At 49.9% G+C, this 21,315-nt stretch overlaps 1 protein-coding gene across 1 annotated transcript in view; it reads right to left on the bottom strand.

The window, feature by feature from the left end:
- LOC142582879 (ubiquitin carboxyl-terminal hydrolase 2-like) overlaps positions 1-21,315 on the bottom strand; it is a 262,205-nt gene that overhangs the window by 164,246 nt on the left and 76,644 nt on the right. The gene's annotated exons all lie outside the window — the stretch shown is intronic.

The raw sequence follows: 21,315 nt of genomic DNA, 5'->3' as shown, positions 1-21,315 counted from the left end.
TTTACTGCCCTCTAATTCCTCCAATAGCACTGCTAGACTCGCCTCACTAGATAACATTCTAGCGTTAAACGTTGCCAGGTTGAGATTCCAATGGCGGCCTGTCCGGATCCAGGGATTCTTAGCACCCTCTGCTGCGTCACAGGTCTGACCACCGCCGTGGTCAATTGCTTCGCAGCTGATGGGGACTGAGTGCCGGGGTTTGATTGTTGTATTCATATAGGAGGTTGTGGCCAAGTACTGCATCAGGGTGGCCAATCCTGCTCTGGTGAGGGAGTGCGTTACCGGTTCTGATCACCGGGATCAGGCCGCACTCCAGGCCTTGTTTATGCAATTTTATCAACACGCGGATTTCTTTTTATCCGGTGGAAAATTGCGCGGCACCGGGATTCGAACCACGGTCCTTTTGCACGCCAGGCGGATGGTCTACCTCTACGCCACCGCTGTATTCCTCTTTCTAATCCTCTTTCTAATCTGTCATCTGTCCTCTTTCTAATCCCTATCTCCCATCCCCAGTGTAGGGTAGTAAACCGGAGACTGATATCTGGTTAACCTCCCTGCCTTTACTCTTCATCTCTCTCTCGACTGTCAATCTGTGGGTCACATCAAAAGTGCGGGCAGCCAGCGTACGCGCGGTCAACGCCATCTCGTGTACAGCAAAACAGAGGCGTGGGCTTCCCGCAATCCGCTATGTCCACACAGAGTCCATGCTGTACAAGCACGATCCCGCCACGGCCGCGGACGTAGTCAGTTGACCCCGGATAAGGGCAATCGATCGCCATCGGCTGCTCAGGCGAAGTGATCGCCCGTCGCGCTCCTTTCGCAACACACGCCGGTGACACCTGCATGCAGCGAGCAGTCAGCCACCCTGCGCAATTAGAAAGGGGGTCCGGGCGATCGAAGAACGCCAGGGCGGGCAAGCCGATCCTGCGATGCGAGCGGCCTCTGTCCTAATCGAACATCGCAGGGGCGGGGGCGCGATCATCGGCCTGACATCGCAAGGTCAATCACTGCATAGCGTGCAGTATATATGCCCCGGCAGAAATACAGCACCTCCCTCGTGGCCGCTGCATGCGATGAGACACGAGAACGCACGGCACCGTCGCATTATGCGACAGCGACGAATTAACCATAGATTGGCAGAGATGACGGCTTCGTTGTCCCGTATACAGACATCAATGGTTACGCCTTTCGAGTGAGTTATATGCCAATAACGGCATAAGTTCAAGGCTGCTGACTAGCCTTAAGCGATAGTGCTGGTGACGTCGAACTCTTCAATGTGTATAAAATAAACAGAAATAGAGTTGGCCCTCCCGAAAATTTATTTATACACCCGTAAATGACCCACAGAAGTACGTGCGCTGTCTATATAGACGGCCTGTGTATTTACAGCTTAACTTTTGACGACGAATATTTGCACAGAATCTCTTCAAGCAGTCCGCTGAAAGTCTACGAAGCGCAACAGACCAAAAGAAATTGATTTGTTAACGAGTTTTGCATATATATGTATATGTAGGCTTTATACAGCCGAAAGGACAAATCTACAACAATACAAAGCAGTCAACAATAAGTTGGACCTACAGGTTTTACCTCAATTGATACGGCACCTTTGCATATGCTTTCATTCCACCGCCTTATTTATTCCCCTGGGACGAATGGCTCGGTCTGCCTAACATTCAGGGTAACCCGCCTTTGTGGCGTGGTGGCGCTCTGCTGCTAAGCAAGAGGTCGCGGGTTCGAGTCTCGACTGCGGCGACCACATTTCGAAGGAGGCGAAATGAAAACACGCTCGTGCACTAATGCTTATGTGCACGTTAAAGAACCCCAGGTGGTCAAGTCCAATACGGCACGCTCCACGACTCCGTCCCTCGTATAAGCCATGTGTGCAGCTTAGCCGGCTGATGGTGTGCGCGGATCTCCTTCACTCACCGGCGAAACGCGCTCGCCATAAAACAGGTTCCGGCTTGTTTCGGACGAAGGAGGACGCACCGCGTGGAAACGCTGTCACACCGTATTACCGCAATGCGTTGTGAAATGCGATACGCTATACCGTCGCATTGATGTGAACAAGGCCGCGGCTACGTCAGGACGAGGGTCGTGACGAGTCATGAGAAGAGCACGCGCATACACGAACTTTCCCTCCCACTGGGAACGCGTGATTTATTGCAACAAATTGCTATAAAGAAAATGTAGCATCGGTCAAAGTTGGAGTTCCTGACTGTACGAAGCGCTAAAGACTGGCAAGAGTCCTCGGGCTGCGGCCTCTGCCGGGAGAAACGTCTGGCAAAAGGACAGTATTCGAAGTCCGCAGATCCAGAAGATATAGCAAGAGTCGTTCCTAGGCGGTACAGGAAATGTACAAGAGAGAGAGAGAGACACAAGGGAAGGAAAGAGTGGGAGGTTAGCCAGTGTAAATACCGGCTGGCTACCCTGTGGTGGGGAAAGGGGTAAAGGGAATAAAAGGAGAAGGAAGAGAGAGAAAAAAAAAGAAGAAAAATGCACACAATAACGCGATGTTACGCGCAACAATAGTCAAAGGCGGTCGCACAATTCACATGTCCTTAAGAACTTGAGCAAAGCCCTTAAGGCCTTGAGTGCCGAAACCCATCTGGACCAGTGTCCTAGAACTTTCTCTTGTGTGAAGGGGTAATTCGATAACAAATGTTCCCAACATGTGCGTGACACAGCTTGTTCGAATGCACGGAGCCGCGATATCAGGCAACTGAGAAGGCAAAGGGGGACGACGGCGTTCGCGGCGCTCCCTGTAGCAGCCTCGCTAGATGCCCAGTTGGCCTCGGCCATCACCGCTCGTCCCTACTCGCCAAATACACTAATCTGTGATATTAAGACAGCCATGCGCACAATGCCAACTTCACCTACTGGGCTGCTGCATACTGCACGCGCTTTTAGTGCGCTGAGGGCTTCGCTCCAATTCCTTAAACTCGCGTTTTGAACCGAATCATGCTTTGGGAGCGTCGCAACCGAGACACAGTGAACGAAGTGTTCCAATACAGGCCTCCATTGGTGCAACGCGTTCTCCTGGTTCCGCCCTCTCCGCACTACACCGCCTCATACTTCAATATCGCCAGGACAATAAATCAACAACCCAACAGAACCGTATATCACCAGAACAATCGATACCAGTTTCGAGCCCCCCCCCCCCTTCCAACTCGCGCGTCAATATCGCCATAACAATCAATCTTGACAAATCTCTCCGCCCGCGCACTCGCTGTCATTCGTCGAGAAGGCGTCCTGCTACTCCAGTTATCTGACAGAACGAGGTCCGAAAGCGACGCAGGTGCTATGAACTTAAGGAAAGGTTTTCCAGATCGTCGGTACTGGCACGTGTAAGCCTTGAACTCCACATCACGACGCGGCGTGCAAACCTTTAATTATCTCCCTCCGCTCGAAACAAGCGCCTACAAATCTCTCCCTCGACAGCTCGCAGTATCGCTCCATCAGTACGTGGTAAAGCCAGGCGACACCTAATCTCAACATCATATCGTGTTAATAAGTGACAATCTGGAATGACAATAAATACGTTCGGAGATTACAGCATGGCGGTATACGCTGTGCACAAGACGCATAGGCTCACTTATACAGCGCTTGCCATAGGTCGGGTATTGACGCTCGTATCTCAGCGAAGAAAGTTTTAGAATAGAACGGCACACGTGTGGGTTTGAGGCGACCTTACTAACGTGTTCGATACTAAATAAGATACGACGCCGTAGGGTAGATGAAGCGGGCTAAAAGAGGAGTAAAGAGCTTCCTTTACTCCGGATGGATGGATGGATGGATGGATGGATGGTGGATGAATGCACGGACGGACGGACGGATGGATGGATGGTTGGATGGATGGATGTTATGAGCGTCCCCTTTGGAACGGGGCGGTGGGTTGCGCCACCAAGCTCTTGCTATTATACTGCCTAATGTCCTACCTAGGTTAAAAAAAAAAAAAGCACTACGAACTCCCACAACCAAACTTTCTGACCCCCCTATTGTGAACTTTGCTTTTGTACGTCTCCGTTTTTTGTCGTTTCCCTACTTTTCTTCCACCAATCTTCCAATCGCCTCTTACTAATCTCTATTGCCGGACATGTTTCCAGACAACCGCGAGAGTGCCCCCTATCGTCGCATTCGCGGAAGCTGCGAAGGCCGCGCCTCTCCTCGAGATGCGGGAGAGAGAGAGAGAAAAAAAAAAAAGTCCATTAGCTCGCCGATACACGTGGCTCGCCTCGCAATGCTCGGCGGGAACGCACAGAAAACCGCGTGGGAAGGCTGGGAAAGCGTGCTCGAGACCGGACGATCTGTGTTGTCCCTCTTCCCTGGCTCTGGCGCGTGCGAAGCATGTATGCTTCAACGACTGCGGCCAAATCGTGCTGGCCGCGCGTTAAGAACAAAACATCCACGGGCACGTGCTCACGAGGCCACACGGTCAACAGCAGCCGCGCCAGTGCAGAACCACCTAGACTGGCCAGTAGCGAACACGATGCCCACGAGGAGAGGATCAAAGAACGACGGAACAAAAGCTGGCGCGAACGCAGACACACACACAAACACACGGTGGCCGCCTTCCGTTTCCTCGTTCGCGAAAGCGCATTCACTTGAAGGCGATTGCGAGCGCACTAAATCTTTCGGCCCCGAACTTGCGTGCTGCGCGTGCTTCAGTTTCGCTGCGACCTCTGACCTCATCCGCGCGGTCGCCGCACGCTTCGTTCTCGCACGCGCAATGCAAATGAAGGCGAGAGTGCCGCGAGACGTGATCGCTGACGCACGCTTGCACTTTAGTGTTAGGGCGCGACTTACAACCGCGGATTACACTGTGCAGCGAGAAGGAGTCAGCGTGCAAAGCTTGCACGTTCTGTCTAATGTCGCACAATTAGCTCAACCGGGGCACCTTTCACGCACTGCCCAGCGAAGGAAGGCCCAAAGGAAAGCTGCTGTCGCAAAATTTTCGACTATGGAACGCGCGGGCACGCACGTATGCAAAACGACTGCATATAAACACTGCTTAATTTATCTTGTCTTTCCTTAATGTTTGATCTCTCAGAGTGCTAACCAAACAGTAATGTTTCACTCGGAAACAAGAACCTGACCTATCCGCTCTACATGCAATGAAAGAACTAAAGACGAACATCGAACCAGATAAAAGAGCTAAGTTACTGCACGCAACATTGGGCAGTAAAATCTTCCTTTTCAATGCTCTTCTCCCCACTTGTTGTCTACAGTTCCAGCGCCCCTACCACCGCAACACCTCTGTGCGCTCCCTGCAGCACCGTGGCGATTAACGCTCCGCACTCACAAAGCACTTTAATAGACAAGATGTCAGCGCAAGATGCTAGCCAATCGTGCCAACTATCATAAGTGAAAACGGTCGGTCGATGAGAAACGGTTCGCACGCAAACAAACGAGCAGAGTTCCGCGAACGAAGCCGCTGGTCAGCTTACGGAGAATGCCACCGAGGCGATGCGACAGCAGCCACGCATATACAGTATATTCGGACGCCCTTCTCGGAGACAGCTCATGCGAGAGAGGGCGCGCACTGGGCGCCATTAAAGCAGCGCCGACGGCCGCCGGCGCGAGCCAAGACATGCATTTCACCTTCACGTACACACGGCGGTGTCCCCGCCGTACGTGACACGAAGCGGAGCGCGAGACACAACAAGACAAGGAGATCGGAGGTCGATCTTCGCCCACTTCGGCTCACGGCGCGGACAGCATAAATGCCACCGCGCTTACATGACCTTGCGCAAGGTCGCGAACGAACGCACTGGATGCGAGCCGGCGCTCCGAGAGACAGGCGGCTGTGCGTGCAATCTTCGCTCGACGACGAAAGGACAAGAAGCGGGGTCACGTGGTTGCGGCTGGCTAACGGAACCGGTTTCGCGGTGGGTCGGTGCCAGAGGCGGGCGCACGCGATCGGAAGGGTGCCCTTGTCGAAAATGACCACATTCGCGATGCACTACAGCCTCGAACGCTAACAAAATCAAAAGCGATGCCAGTTCTGAGAGAGAGAAGAATAGGGGTGTTCGAAGTGTGGAACTGTCGAATCGAATACAAATTGCCGAGGAGAAACTACGAATATCGAATGGACTCCCGTATATTTCAAAGCCGTATACTGAAATAACAAAGTACATCACTCTCAGCGCCACAAATATGATGGCGGGCCGCCTGTTTCGCATAAAATGCGGCAACAGATCTGCAGACTGCCTCCACGAGTGAAGTCCCTTGACTATACATAAAAGAAAGCTGGATTATGTGCAAAAATCACCAATTCGCACGTTATCTCCGGAACCGGTGCATCAGCACAACGATGATTGTTGACGTGTATAGTCCTTAATGGCAGTGGTCCGGTGAACTCATAACTATATCCGTTTTATCAACAAAGGACACGTTAAGCAGCCTTGGCATTCGTAGATAACAAAGACTGTTCGAATCGTATTGACAATGAATATCCGTACACACACAAAAAAAGAAGAAAACGAATAATATTATGTATACCTGGGAGAAGACCTGCAATCTTGCAGGCTCAGATGTTTAGCACTTGCTGTACCTTTTATGGATCAAGCGTATGTCATCTCACTTTGTTGCTATTCTATGCCAATTGTACGAGGAGTACGTGTTTGGTCATTGACAGGAACGTGGAAGAAAGCGTTTTTGTCCGTCCTTTCAACATGTGGAGGCTCGCATAAACATGAGACCGTCGTTATCACAACAGGCAAAACGATATTACTCATACGCTACATACATGAATGCGCGGATTTCAACATGCTTCATATATAACGTATTTCAACATATATTTCAACATATTTCAACACATAACCCGTGGTTAACGCGGGCGGTTAAACGGGGGCTAACTCAAGATGAGACAAAACGATATTACTCATACGCTACATACACGAATGCGCGGATTTCAACATGCTTCATATATAACGTATTTCAACATATATTTCAACATATAACCCGTGGTTAATGCGGGCGGTTAAACAGGGGACTAACTCAAGATGAGAGATGGGAAGGATAAATGAAAGGCAGGGATGCTAACCAGGGACGGCTTGCACGGACATTTAATAACTAAAATAATAACTAATCGAAGAACGCGTTCTTGTGCGCACTAGGCGTTGTCTATGAAACATTTAATAAGGCGTTCTTAAATTCGTTATTATTTTCCTCGCTAAATGTTCACGCAAGCCGCCCAAGGACCGAGGCCGGTTGGCTACCCAGGGCTGAGGATCGAAAGGGAGGGAAGAGATGTTTGACCGGCCCGCTCAGCGCGAGACAATAAAAGCCCCTGGATGACTCTTTTCCAGCGCTGATAATTGTGTCACGATAATAATAACCACGACGCTACATCAGTGCGACAATATGGCAAGTACTTACGTGCAGGGCGTAGACGAAATGCAGCTTCGACCGTCGACAACTATAGGTTTGTCGCAAGGTTCTTTCTGAAGGTGGTGATTGTTACTAAAATGGTGATCCAGCCCGAAAAACGTAAAAGAAAAGAAAAAAAACAATCAACGGGTACCCGCCTAACAACCCGTTAATGGACAGGTCACCGCGTTGCGCATGAGGGAGGAGCGGTGTTGCATACAACGAGACTTAAATGCCACAACGATCTCGCGCCACCTGTTACTGCCGCGAGCGGGGCGCATCCGCGAAATATACAAGCGACGGACCGTGAAACGAATACATGCAGGGCAACGCGCACAGTTTTTTTTTTACGAGGATTGCCAACAGAGCAATTAAGCGGAGACGGACACCGTACAGTACCCCGGCAGATAAACGTCCACTGACGCCAATCGCCGTAGATTTACACCGGCGTCCGCGCAGTACGCCAGTATAAGCCTTACAACCACATAAAACAGACATGCCTCGAGAGGCAGCGACACGACAATAACCTCCATGTGGGTCATCCGACGCCAGGTGGCGAAAGGCACGCAGCTATTCTCAAACTAACAAGCCCCCTAAAAATCAAACGGCTTATATACGCACGTATACACACAGCAGGGCGAGCCAAGAGACGCGTGTTTAGTCGCATATTTGCTTCTAGAGGTTGAACGGGAGCTAGGCATAGGAGAGCAAAAAGAAAAAAAGAAGAAAACAGTCACGGACATAAAGAGACGCGAAGTCTATAAACAAAAACCCGTACACACGGGTTAGTTTAGTCAAGGGTATAACTTATATACATATCTAAGCAAAAAGTCTCGCGGAGGGCACGCGCACGCGCGCGCTGCAGCCCGATTTGAATGGGCCGTGCATTTGCATGCGCGCGCGGTGGCTGTCCTTTTCTACGCTCGAATAACGGCGCATTCGAGGGCACGTTTTTCGGCCGAAGGGGAAGCAGCGAAACCGCGCGGTGAAAGTGAGCTTGAAGTGAGCGGGCCACGTGCACGTACACAGGCATCGCACGAAGATTGCACGCGAGGTACGTACGCGCGAGGACGCGCGTCTTCAGACCGAAGTCCCTAAATATAGACCCTAGCGTATAGATATATATATATATATATATATATACACATAGCACTATATGCATGCGAGGCTCCTTTTCCAAGCCAATCGCGTGCCCACATGATGGTGCACAGGCGAACAGGGCGCTCCGTGCGAGACCCACGGGTCGCCAGAGAACGGTGCCAGCCGCTCGCCCTGTTCGGGCACGTTAATGACCTCACGGCTGCGCGCCATTAACGTTCCGAAGATAGCAGGCGGTTAGCGCGCGCGCTTTCCAATGCTGTGACGTAACCTGCGGGCTGTGTAACGCCACGATAGCTCAGTGCACGTCTACGACAGAGCTTTGTTGCGGAGCATGGAGGTCGCGGAGTCGTTTCCCGACGGTATTCCGATGAGGGAGAAATGAATTGAAAAAGTCGGCGGATATGCCACGCATGCGTGGGAATCAGTGATAAGTAAACCTTCTTTGATGTTTACCGGGACGTCTTTACTACTCCTTTTTTTTTTTTTACATTTCTGCGTGACCCACGCTCCTCGCTCAATGCACGCTTTGGTCCCGTTTTCTGTGCTCCTTTTTTTTTCCCTTCACACTCGCCTGCTTCTGTTACCGACATCTTTTCCACTTCTCTGCTATCCAAGATTATTCAATTTTCTGTTGCTGAATTCACCTTGAACGTTCTGGAGTTCAACGCTGGTGGCTAAGTGCACGTCCTGATCCTCATTTTGTTTCCTTTACTTCTTTTTTCCACACTCGGCTGCTTCTGCTGCCGACTACTTCACTTCCTATTGCCTCTCGTTCTGCTGGTCTATGCGGGCACCCAGCTACCCAGTAGCGCACACACATTCTGCACGAGGTGCCAAGGCTGTTCGCACACCCAGTGCCGTGCACATGCCCGCAGTGGCCACAGCTGTTGCATAATCAGCAAGACAGCAGCCCCCTGCGCCCGCGCTATAAGTGGGCACAATTGAGGGAAGGAAAACGTCGTTTAAAATATCAATCGTTAGTGCACTGCGTGCTTTGGGGCACGGTAAAGAACCCAACTCAACTTAATCGGGAGCTGCTGCGTATATGATGCAGCAACTCTCATAGTGCGTGACTTGCTTTGCCATGTAAAACGCCATCATTTTTTTTACAGGAATACTGACAGAACATTTCCGATTTGTCACATTTTTTTTTTGCATTTTTTGTCACATTTTTCTTGCGCTTGACCCGTTGATGAGATTTTCGACCACCGCCGACCATGTTCGCCGCTATTGTTGTGCTATATAAGTGTAGCCTGTTTTTGTGGGCACAGATTCACCCAATAAAAGTTAGTTTTGTCTTTCACAGTATTGCTACTGTGTTCTTCAACGTCACCACCACGTGACAATATAATAACGCGCAATAACGTGTAATATAATGGTGCAAGCGCTTAAGTGAGTGAATAAACCATTTAGGAGACCAAAATGTTGATGCCCTCAAAGGTGGGCGGCCACCCTATTCCAGGTGGCCGTGGCCCTGTGCTAATATATTCTGGACCTGTTCACCGTGCCGTAGTTGGCGCTCAGGTTTTGAGCTTGTCAGCTGTGCCTCCCACTGATCTTCTGTCGGTGCTTGGATAGGCGTTGGCCGCAGGTTCTTTTTGCATTCCCAGATCACGTGGTAAAGGGTGTTTGGCGCATTGCAGAGTTGGCAGTCTCTCATAAATTGCGACGGGTGCATCGCGTGTAGCAGAGTGCCGTGGTGGTATACTTGCCCATCTGAAGTCGGCGTAGTATATGACGGCTTCTTCTCTGTTAAGCTGGATGTCTGATGGCGGATATTCCCTCCTTTTCTTCCTGTAATATTCTAGAATGTTGTAGTATTTTCTTTGTACCATTTAGTCTTCGTCTGACGGCAGACAATGTCCTGGTGGGGTTGCCAGGCGTACACGTTCTCGGGCGGCGGCGTGAGCCGCTTGGCTTCCCACCAAGGATTCGCGTTCCGGGGTCCAGACAATGTACGTTTCAGGGATGTCTTGGTTCTTGATGATATTGACTGCGTTCTTGTTCATTCTTCCAGCCCGAAAATGGCGACAGGCTGCCTGAGAGTCTGTGACGACGATGACCGGCGCGTGCCATCGGCAGGTCCGTACGGCCATGGCTGTGGCGACCTGTTCGGCTACCTCAATGTTCATAGCGACTACTGATGCAGCTGTTCTAGCTCTTCGTTCTGCTTGCTGGTTACGCAGGCAACCTTAAACATCGGAAAATATACTGGCAAGCACCGGAGCTCCCTAGATACTTTGCTACAGTACTTGCTTCTACGAACCGGATTCGATAGCCAGGACCGAGGAGATAGATGCCGTATGACGTCGCGGTACAGAATGGCTCGCTCCGTCACTGTAATCGTTGCTGTCGCCGCGCGCGAGTGATATCAGAAGAAACGCGCACAGCACTCTCGTTTGGACTAGTTTCCTTCTTCGTTTATAAGCAACGTCATAATACCCAGCCTAATTCATAAACGATGTCAGCAATCATTGCTCTGCATCACTACACCACGGTAACGTCGATATGGCGGCAGGTTCAGCAGTTCAACACAACTTTATCATAAAAAGCTTCACGATTGCAAAGTGCGATCTCTCTCTTTATCTGCGAAAGCATCTGGTAGCGTTTTTATAACTTGTAAAATAGGTTCCAGCGCTTGTTTAACATAATTAGACGCCTATGGCGAGCGTTAATCGTGCGTAACTCGATATAACGATTGAACAGTGTACACCATAGTCGAGATTAATTCATTGCCGATGTCAGCGCATTCGGGGTTTTACAGCTCGCTTAGACGCGTCTTAATTAGATTGCATATGAGTTTCTTTTCTTTTCTTTTTTACTTTGACGAGAAGGGGGCAACATACATTTTTAAATAACCTGCGCTGTAGCATTTCACATTGGGTTCCTGCCCCCCCCCCCCCCCCCGGAGTGCGGTGAAATCAAGTTAGGTACAGATTATGGCGTAAGCTAAAGGCTGCGTGTACGGCGGCAGTGCTTAAAGGTGACGAAGGTGGACATTATAAAACCAAGCTTCAAGCTGCACCAGGCTCCCTGAAGGTCAAACCGTGCCCTCTGGTGTGAGTGCGTAACAACAACAGCAGCAGCAGCAGCAGCCGCAACAACAGCAACAATACCAGTGTTGTTGTTCTTTAATACATATATTTGAGAAATGCTTCCGTTGTCGTTGTTCTCGTTCTTGCCAGATTTTGTTAGCTTCACTGAGGAATTACAAAAAAAAAAAAGAAACTGCGAAACTACAGCGTAAAAATTGCATGAGAAGATAGTATAGAAACGTGACGAACATCTTAAACATATGCATACTCCTATGGTTGTAAATGCTTCACATAGTTGTCAACAACAAAATGATCAAGCTCGTCGATCCCCCTTATGCATATGTCATTGAACATTAACTGCATATTGAGCTTAAACACACCACGTAAGGCTGAGGTGAATACATTCGAAAAAAACACTGTCCCTTCCTTGTGTGAGTGTTTAACTGGCGTACAAACAATCCCAATCGCTAAACGCAAGAGAGAGAGAGAGAGAGAGGTTACAAGAAGTGTTAAAATACATCCACCCCTGCGCATTTTTCTGTATTAACCGCTTTACGTATTCTACTAGCTAAGAAACACAATGTGACATCTTTTTATTAATCCAGACTGGTTTTGTGATGAAAATGATTTAACGGGGAAAAGAAAATTAATCATAAAAATATTCCTCGGTTCCGAAGTGATGGTCATTCGAATGGATATAACATATGAACATGGTAAACGAAAACAGTTTTATTCCACTTTGTTTGATCGCTCAGCTTTTTCCATGACGCAAAGAGACCGCGAGGCAGGCACGTGCTCAACAGCTGACATTTATCGCAATAGCCGACGTTATCTAAACGACGTGGGAGGCCGAGAAGACTTTACGTTTAGCGACGGCTGTAATCGAAGCACCGATCGAGCACATGCACGCAGGCATGACTTCTTTTTTATCTTTCTGATTAAAGAAAAAAAGATCGAAGTCACGTTGAGGAAATGAGTCAGCGCCGACTACGCAACCAGAAGCCGCCGAATCCCTCATTCGGTATTCACACGGCGCTACACTTAATTAGCATGCAGAGACGTCGAACTGCACACAACGCGCGGTGCCTCGCTGTTCCGCACACCGTTGCCCCACGTTACGGTACATACCCCAATCGAGGCACGCGTTGCGGAGGATCGGCGAACATCTCGCCTCGCTCGGATAAAGTTAAGTGAAAGGACCTTCTCGAACATATTAAATAGTCACCAAGGAGAAAAAGACAAGTCATAAGCCATTCCATAAGCCAGCGAAACTGTTTAGCAGACGACACAGAGGTGACACTGAGTTTTGAACAAAGGTACGAACATGTTATTTGTCCTGATCGGTGGTCACAATGACGATAGGTATGCACACACATTCTCGTATCACCTCTGTTATTAGATGCGTCCGTCGCGTAAGACAATGAATTGTTCATACCCCTTAAGCAATGGTTCATACCACCGTAAATAAACTTAAGAAAAATTGGAGGACGCTTGAGCTTCGCCTTTAAAAAGTGGAACGCGATAGCATTCAAAGATCCCTGACTGCTTTTCACGCTCCCCGGCAACTGCAGCTTTAAAATGTTTACCGGGAAAAGCTGGCGGCAAGCGCTATGCACGAAGGCGACCTTTCTGGCGGCAACTCGGCCTCTTACGTTGGTCGATCTCCTTTTACTGTTTCGCATTTTTAACACTTCAGTCTGAGAAGATCCAACATAAAAGCTATACATGCGCTGTCGGTGCTTTCTTTTCTCTGGACATTTGTTGGGCTGTCATTCTCAAAATTCCGACGAATAACTTTGTAAAGAATGAAAGACAAGGTGTGAGCGAATCCGGTGACAGAAGAGTGGTTGGGTACGTGTGATTCGGAATTACATTCCGTAGAATAACGGTCGACGCTGGATGCGGGACGCCGGATTTTTTTGCGACACGAGGCCCTTAAATCGCGTTAAAAATGTTTAACGCGACCTCCCCATTACGACGACAGATGAGAAACGAAATTCTACGCTGGAATGATGAGCGGCAACGGCTGTGCAAGCAGACGACGACGACAAACGCGTGAGCAGTGACACCAACGCATGTTAGAATTCTTCTAAATACTTATTATGCTCACAAAATTCGCAATATGTTTGGATAAATGACTATTCATGCCTGTAGCAGTAGACACTTTAGGGAGTTTTAGAATTGGGGCCCCAATAGTTTGGGGCCCCAAAGAGCTTTTCGGCTGTTAGCGTTGGGGCACGTAGGAGTGAAGAGCTTTAGAATAGGGTTTTACGTTTGCGGATAGCGTTTTGCGCTGACAGCGCCAATACGGCGTCAAAGGAAAGCTATTAGAAATAACTAAATAAAATATACCATTTTATGATAGGAATAATAATTTTGACTTGCGTGTATTCGCGTTTAATTACAATTTAGAGGTTATTCTGTAAGCAGCAAACAATTAGTTGCGGTTAGTTTTGAGCAAACCAACTTTACTAGCCTTCACCAGCCAAGCTTATCCGCGTTAGGCCTACGAGCCATAAAATCCGCAATCGAATTCAAAATCAGCGGTGTCTAATGAGTCAATCTTCATAACACACGCTAGTTGAGAGAAAGCGATAACCGCAATCACTTCTTCTAGCTTGCGAACTTCACGCGTTACCGCGAATCGAACCGAATTTTGTGCTAGGCTAGAGCCGTCGCTTCGATGGGTGCCGCCATGTTTGCCGACGCAAAGCTTTTGGGGCCGCTATTTGGGCTCCCGCTAAATCGGTGAAATAGCGTTCCCAACGCAAAACCCAAACGGAGTTTGCGTCTTGCGCATGAGCAGTGGCTTCGACGCTATTTCTTTGGGGCCTCAAAACGTTTGGGGCCCCTATTCTAAAACTCTCTTTTAAATCACATTTGCATGATATTTATTTCATTTCACCCTTACTAAAAAAAAAAAAAAAAAAGATGCTAACAGTTCCTTCACCGCCCGATTCATGGCCGATTCCCCAGAGTGGGTTGCGCGCATTTCCCTAAGGGAACAAGAACAAGAACCAACGAGCTGGTTCGCGGTTTGTTCGTGGACGACGGAAATTTCCTATTGATATGCAGCTTCGCTGTGAAATAACGTTGAACTGTAGTAGTAAATAGCACCTCTCTCTCTCTCTCTGAAAAGCCTCTTCTGCGACACAGATGGTTACTTAAATAAAAATGTGGAGGTCCTCCTCATACAGAAATAGCAGTATAGTGACTTAGAACTCGTCGCGTGGTTCATGAGCCGACGCTTAAAGCTGTCTGTTCGATCCGTTCGTAGCTTGGTATAGCTCCAATAACCTTTGCTCGGTATAGCCTTCATTCCTGGGCATAACCACAACTGGTGGTTCATGTCCGCTGTAGAAGCTGGAGCAACGAACTTTGGATAGTTCACGGCGGGGTCTTCAGGTGTTGGACCTCTCAGACCCAGGCGACGGTAAGTGCAAGGACCACCGTAGCCCGTGCTCACCGAAGATCCTCAACTCGAGAAAGATTACGCTTCTAAAATACTGAGAAACCACTCTTACTGTGGGTCGAGACATGATATGCAAAAAAAAAAACGCACGAAAACGCAATAAAAAAGAACTCAAAACGACAGGCAGGTGGCGACGCCACATTGAACTTCCCGCACCCGTCGGCATTGTCGACCTATTCAAGTGCGGCGCCGCCGTGGTCGGCAATCGAACTCACGACCTACAGCGGACTAAGCAGCAGAATGCCATAGCCACTGACAAAGAGTTAAATGTATGCATTAAAGAGCAAATGAAGCCAAAGCCAGACTGACTCGGGGCCAGAAAAGACGCGTGAGCTGAAACGCGCCAGCTTGCGACGTCACCTTGAAATCTCAGCGCCAGCTTCTTCAGACGTCACAAATTTCGAAAGCATCTGCTAATGGCGAGGTAGTGGTTCAAATTAGAACTAAAACGGTGACACCGTATTGTAAAACATAATAAAAGGAGCTAACCGCGGGCGCTTTTCGCAGACTTTTTTCTGCATAATAAGGTTACAAATGCACGAAAGCGTACACTCCGTGACGTCACAACCGATCCACTAGTTGCGCGATTCGGGCGCTAAATTCGAGGCAAGTTCGGTGTTCGTCCTCTCCGCAAATGACTAATCTCTTTGTGCCGAAGAAATGCGACGAAAGTTTTGTGAAAGCAGTGTTTTGGAAAACCGAATTAACGTTTTCCTTTAACCACAAGGCCACCATACAGCGGTGTCTTACGTTTGCAGCTATCAGGAAAGAACGGATTCACTGGATGTACGGCCCTAATGTCTTCCACGGTTTACTTTCTTTTGAGCTTTGTCGTGAAGTGGGCGGGTCGTCTGTGCAAATGGAGGCCACCTGAAGCCGAGCAAGCACCAATCAGCAGGAAGAACCGCCGCCGTACATACATACATACGCAATGGCATCACGCGGTACCACACACAGTGACGCCGAAAGAGAGTGCAGCTGCAACACTGCATCACATAAAATGCAAAAACAAAAAGAAAAGTAGCAAAGGTTAGCGCGAAGCTCGCGACCAACAGGGAAGTATAACAAAATTCGATATAGAGAAAAACGACGCGACAGCTACATATACGTACGCCTCGGCCGACGGCAGCGATAAGGAAATGAAATGTGTATAAAGAGAAACAACTAACGTCGAACACTTGTGCTGCGGTGAAAAAGAAGGGGGAAAAAGGAAAAAAAAAATATGAGAACGAGAAAAGGTACCTATATGTCGCCCCTCCCCGCCAAAAAAAAAAAAAGTTAAATAACAAGATCCAAGACGGCCTCTTTAAAGCATCACAACACGACTAAATTACCCACGTGCTTCTTAATTATTTATGGCTCACTGTTCCCCACTACACACATAGGCACGCACGCGTGTGCATGCACATGTTGCGCCCCCGCCAGCCTCCCCCTTTTACCGGCCACCAGCGAGAGTCCACCTAAAAGGAAGAAAGGATTCAAGAGCGCAAAAGGCGTTCAGCGCAAAGAAGGGACGCCGTTTACGAAAACAGGACCAACTCCTAACGCACAAGGAAGCAAGGGATCGGAGACAAGCGTCTACAAGAGCGGACGCAGACAAAAGAGCGCGCCACCCGGCGCATGCCAATGGAGTTGCAACCATCTATCTCGGGCTACCGCGCACTCTACGGACTCGCACGCCAGCCAAGCGGTATACATATCAGCGCCGGAAGCAACCCTCGGGGGACAGCGCCGGCCTAGAGAAAAACAAGAAAAGCGAGAGCGACTTCGCCGGTGTAGTAATTAGTAAGAACGCGTCGTAGGGGCCTTTCGGTACCGGTCGGAGAGGAAGCCTTGCGCGTCGACGGCGCAAAGGGCGGCGCTCACCACCGATCGCATCGAGCGCCCTCGACTCAAGCCAGCCTTGTCCCGGAAGTTGGCGCTCCGCGACTCAATTTGCAACAGCACTTCATGTGCGCGGCAGTACGAAATTCCTTCGTTTCTTCCTCCGAAATACCTCCCTGTTGTGCCGTATAAGCTACTGAAGAAGGCAGGTGAAGTCTTTCGACGCGACAGCGTTAAGGAGCCCGCGTCGCAGAAAATCCGGCGTCGGCTACCCGCGTCGGACGTAGTTTCGGCATTAAGAATTTCGCACAGAATTCTGAACCACGCATACCCAACCACTCCTTTACCACCAAAGTTGCTCACACCTTGTCTTTAATTCATTACAAAGTTATTCCTCGGAATATTGAGAAACGGCAGCCCACAAAGAAATGTAATTAGAAGAAATAAAAAATTGGAGGCTTATCAAGGTTAAGCCCAGTGGATGCTTCGCATCCACTGGGCTTAACCTTAGCGTATCCTTAGCGTTTGGAGGCATCTTGACCGCATACACGCCCGGCGCAAAGACGCTGGCGCGGTTGCGGGCACAGAGACTGACGCGACGGCGGGCGCGCGCCGCTTCATCCCTGGCGTGACGTCACATATCACGTGATGCAGCGATGGTGGCGCCGCCGCCGCGTCGCGCGCGACGGCGCGAACCGAAGCGTGGAGGCCTCCGCCGGGCGACTTCCGACGGCGCGATATGAGGCCCCATCTGCAGCCGGTGTGACGTCATCACGTGACGTCACATCATGTGATCTCACTTCAGGGTCAATGGTGGCCACCGCCGGGAGGCGACCGACGGCGCGATATGAGGCCCCATCTGCAGCCGGTGTGACGGCATCACGTGACGTCATGTCACGTGACCCCACTTCAGGGTCAATGGTGGCCACCGCCGGGCGTCGCGCGAAGGCCCGAAACCTACGTTAATATGCTTCGCATAAAAAACACCGGCAGCGCATGTCCTTTTTGTTAGCTCTTCTCAGAGTGGTACATTAAATGTGCGAAACAATAACAGGAGATCGACCCACGCAAGAGGACGCGTTTCTACCACAAATCTTGTCTTCGTGCATATATAGCGTTCGCAGCCAGCGTTTCCCGGTAGTTACGGTTACAAAAGCTGCAGCTGCCGGGAAGCATGAAAAGTAGTAAGGGGTATTTGACCGCTATGGCGTTCGACTCTTAAAGGCGAAGCTTAAGCGTCCTCCAAATTTTTGGGAAGACGTCCAAAATTTTCCATTACAGCGCGCCGAGAGCGTCGCTAAGATGGGTGGCGCGCGGTAAACGCCGGTGACTGAGAAAAACGCTTTAAGAAAAAAAATTGGAGGACGCTTAAGCTTCGCCTTCAAGAGTGGAACGCGACAGCGTTCCCGTCGACCCGCCAAGGGGTGTAAGACAATGGGCTACGGCGCAGCGACTACGCGCCCCGCATCGGACGCGGTGAGCGTCGAGCAACGAAGCGTTCGGCGCGACAACGAAATGTGCGCCTGAGCAAGCGACGCACGCCTGAGCCTTAGAAACAGCTCGTTTCTAAGGCAACACCGCGTTCACTAGAGGCGCTTTTGTACCGCTTTGAAGCATCGAACTCGTGGCTCAGTGGTAACGTCTCCGTCTCACACTCCGGAGACCCTGGTTCGATTCCCACCCAGCCCATCTTGGAAGTTGCTTTTTATTTATGAAGTGCCTGCCGTGATTTATCACTCACGGCCAACGCCGCGGACGCCGACACCGACGACACCGGCTTTTCTGCGACACGAGCTCCTTAACGCTATCGCGTTAAAATAACGATCGCATACGTGTTCGCATTATTGTATACGTTCTTACCGGACATGAACGGAGACAGCAACCCCTAAAACGCGGTAACCCCCAAAGAAAAAGATGTTACGGCAGCAATATTATCTGACCGCACGCAATATAGCTAAGTGCAGGATACGCGCTGCTTCCGGGACAAGGCGCCGCACTTCCGCTGGCTTCACCTGCGCCAGATCAGCGTCACTCGCCGAACGCACGCGCGCACGCAAACAAGCATGACGCTGGTGATTAAAACCTCACCCCCAATTTAAACCGTATGACATCGTTACCAGTATTTCGCGAAATGTATTTCTTACAGTCCGATTATTTTAAGAAAGCTGCTTCGGCGAGCGGTACCTTTCATACTAAGTCGGGGGGACGTTTCTAAAGATAACGTACTCAGTTATACTGTGAAGATTCATGCATGGCTACTGGAGTTTCACCTTATTGCACTAGAAGGCAATAACCGAAACAATAATAGTTACATTTTCTGACCGCCCCCACGGTTTCCACACTCAAATTTATAGACCTAACCTTGAGACGTTTTCGACTGCGCGCCACAAATCAGAATCCCTCAGTCAGATGTTGTCTATAAGCGAAGATAAAATCTCTGCGAGCGATTTATATATAGACAGACGGAAAAGATTAGGGATGAGGCCACGAATGCAGTCCAGAAATATACGGTGCCATGTACACATACATATATATCACCGCCGAGACCTCGCAGAAAGCCAACGGGCTATAGAGGAGAAACACGTCGTTCTCGTGGTTAGTTAGGCCTAATCAGGTTCCAACGGGTATGACGTCAAACGCAGCTCGACGCATGAGGCCGCCTGCTTTGGTAGAGCGTGTATCGTCCGGCGCCGAGCGAGATACAGCGACGCACGCCACATTGCAAGTGGACGATGAAAAAGGCACGGCGCACGCAAAGCACGCAAAGCACGCAAGTGGACAAACATGTGCATCGAAGCACGACTCGTTCCAGAAAGGGGCTATTCTGCCGCACACCATGTCGCATTCTCACGCGACGCGTGCTTGCCGATTGATTATACACACCTGCCTCTTTGGTGCCGAGCAAACGCGCTCTAAATTTTTTGTGCGCTTCACACGCTGCCAACTGCTGTACAGCCGCGGCTCTCGTGTGTGCCTTCACAGTTTCGGCACGAATGCGTACACAGTGAACTACGCTGCATATTTACACGATACAAGTTGCCCTTGCACGTAGCTGCATAGTGCCGATATTTAATTAGGAGGCTGTGAACATCGATACAGTGCGTAAATGAACTGCTTCTGTTTGCGGCACTATACTCTGTATCGTAAAAGAAAAAAAAAAAAAGAGGGAGGAAGGACTCGTGAACCGGTTATAAACAACAGACAGCGCGCGAACGGCGGACCGAAAACGGCGGTACAGCTAAAACAAAGGAGCGCACGGCACTACCCTTCGTCAGGTCAATCTACTTCACACAACAAGAGGGAGAAGAGAAGAGAAAGAAAATTGCGACATAAGCCATCGAAGATGACCGCAAATGTCAGCAAGAGCTTTCTCACGTAACCTATACTGCATACCACCATGCCATCCCTGAATCCCGCTGCCTTATGGGCGCATCGGCAGACATACTAAGTGGCAATTTCGCTGGCAGCCACAATGCCAAATGATAGCAAGAGAGCGCGTCTTGCTGTAATCACAGCATTCCAGCTGAAACCCCGTGGCAACCTCCACTATCCGCGTATGTATAGTGCCCGGCTGCAGCTTCGTTGCAGTGGCTACGCATCAAGCAGCCACGCCCGACGCGGACATGTCTGCTGCGGATGGGGTGCCGCTCCGATTTAATATACTTAAGGCGACATATACCCATTGTGCCGCCTTGGCAAAGCCATTACGGGGTATTCCATGGCCAGGAATGGGCGCATACCGTTATCACATGCGCAGTGCCGAAGTTGTCTGTGCGGGCACACTTCCAGTGCCACATGTCTGCTCGTCAAGAGAGCACGTACGCGGTGGCCCAAGTTGACTCTTCTCCCATAAACTACCAGAAACATACAAACCGCGAAACCGGAGGAAGAACTGAAGAAATATGTCGCTTTAAAATAAATAAATAAATAAATAAATAAGCGTTAATTAATAGGAAAGTACAGGAACACTATTTCCAGGGGCACGGGCGACCTTCACTACACAGTAAGGCATTGCGGGTCTCAGTCTATCACCAGAAAGCAACCCTATCACAAATTTGGCTAATCGGTAACGATTCATTTCGAACAGCACCGCACAATTAAAACAAGGACACGAAAGGGGAGAACAACAGGACGCGTGCTGACTCAGCGTTTGTCTCATGCATGGAGTTTAAGATGGCGCTGATCGCAATAAACCCTTCGTATAGCCTCTCTCCTCATTGCCCAGCCAGAGCGTAAACTCCGCCAAGGATGGCCCGCGTTGCCTTGACGAACGAGTCCGCGTTTGTGGAGACGCATTCCTACCGCGGGGCTTCCCCGCCTCGCGACCTCCGCCTGAGCGAAATAAAAAAGAGAGGAAAAAAGAAAAAAGCGTGCCCCAAGTAGCGCCCACGCGGTGCTGGGCTCGCGCGTGCGCCCGGTCGGTGTGTAGTGTCACGCAAGCAGCTGCTCTTCGCCCAAATAGCGAGCCTCCCACGACAGCCGCGGCGGGATGGACACAGCTCCCTCTATATGCTG

This window comes from Dermacentor variabilis, chromosome 5, assembly GCF_050947875.1.
Source record: "Dermacentor variabilis isolate Ectoservices chromosome 5, ASM5094787v1, whole genome shotgun sequence".
In the NCBI taxonomy this organism is placed as follows: domain Eukaryota; kingdom Metazoa; phylum Arthropoda; class Arachnida; order Ixodida; family Ixodidae; genus Dermacentor; species Dermacentor variabilis.
The sequence above is the reverse complement of the archived record's forward strand: the minus strand, read 5'-3'. Positions and strand labels throughout refer to the sequence as shown.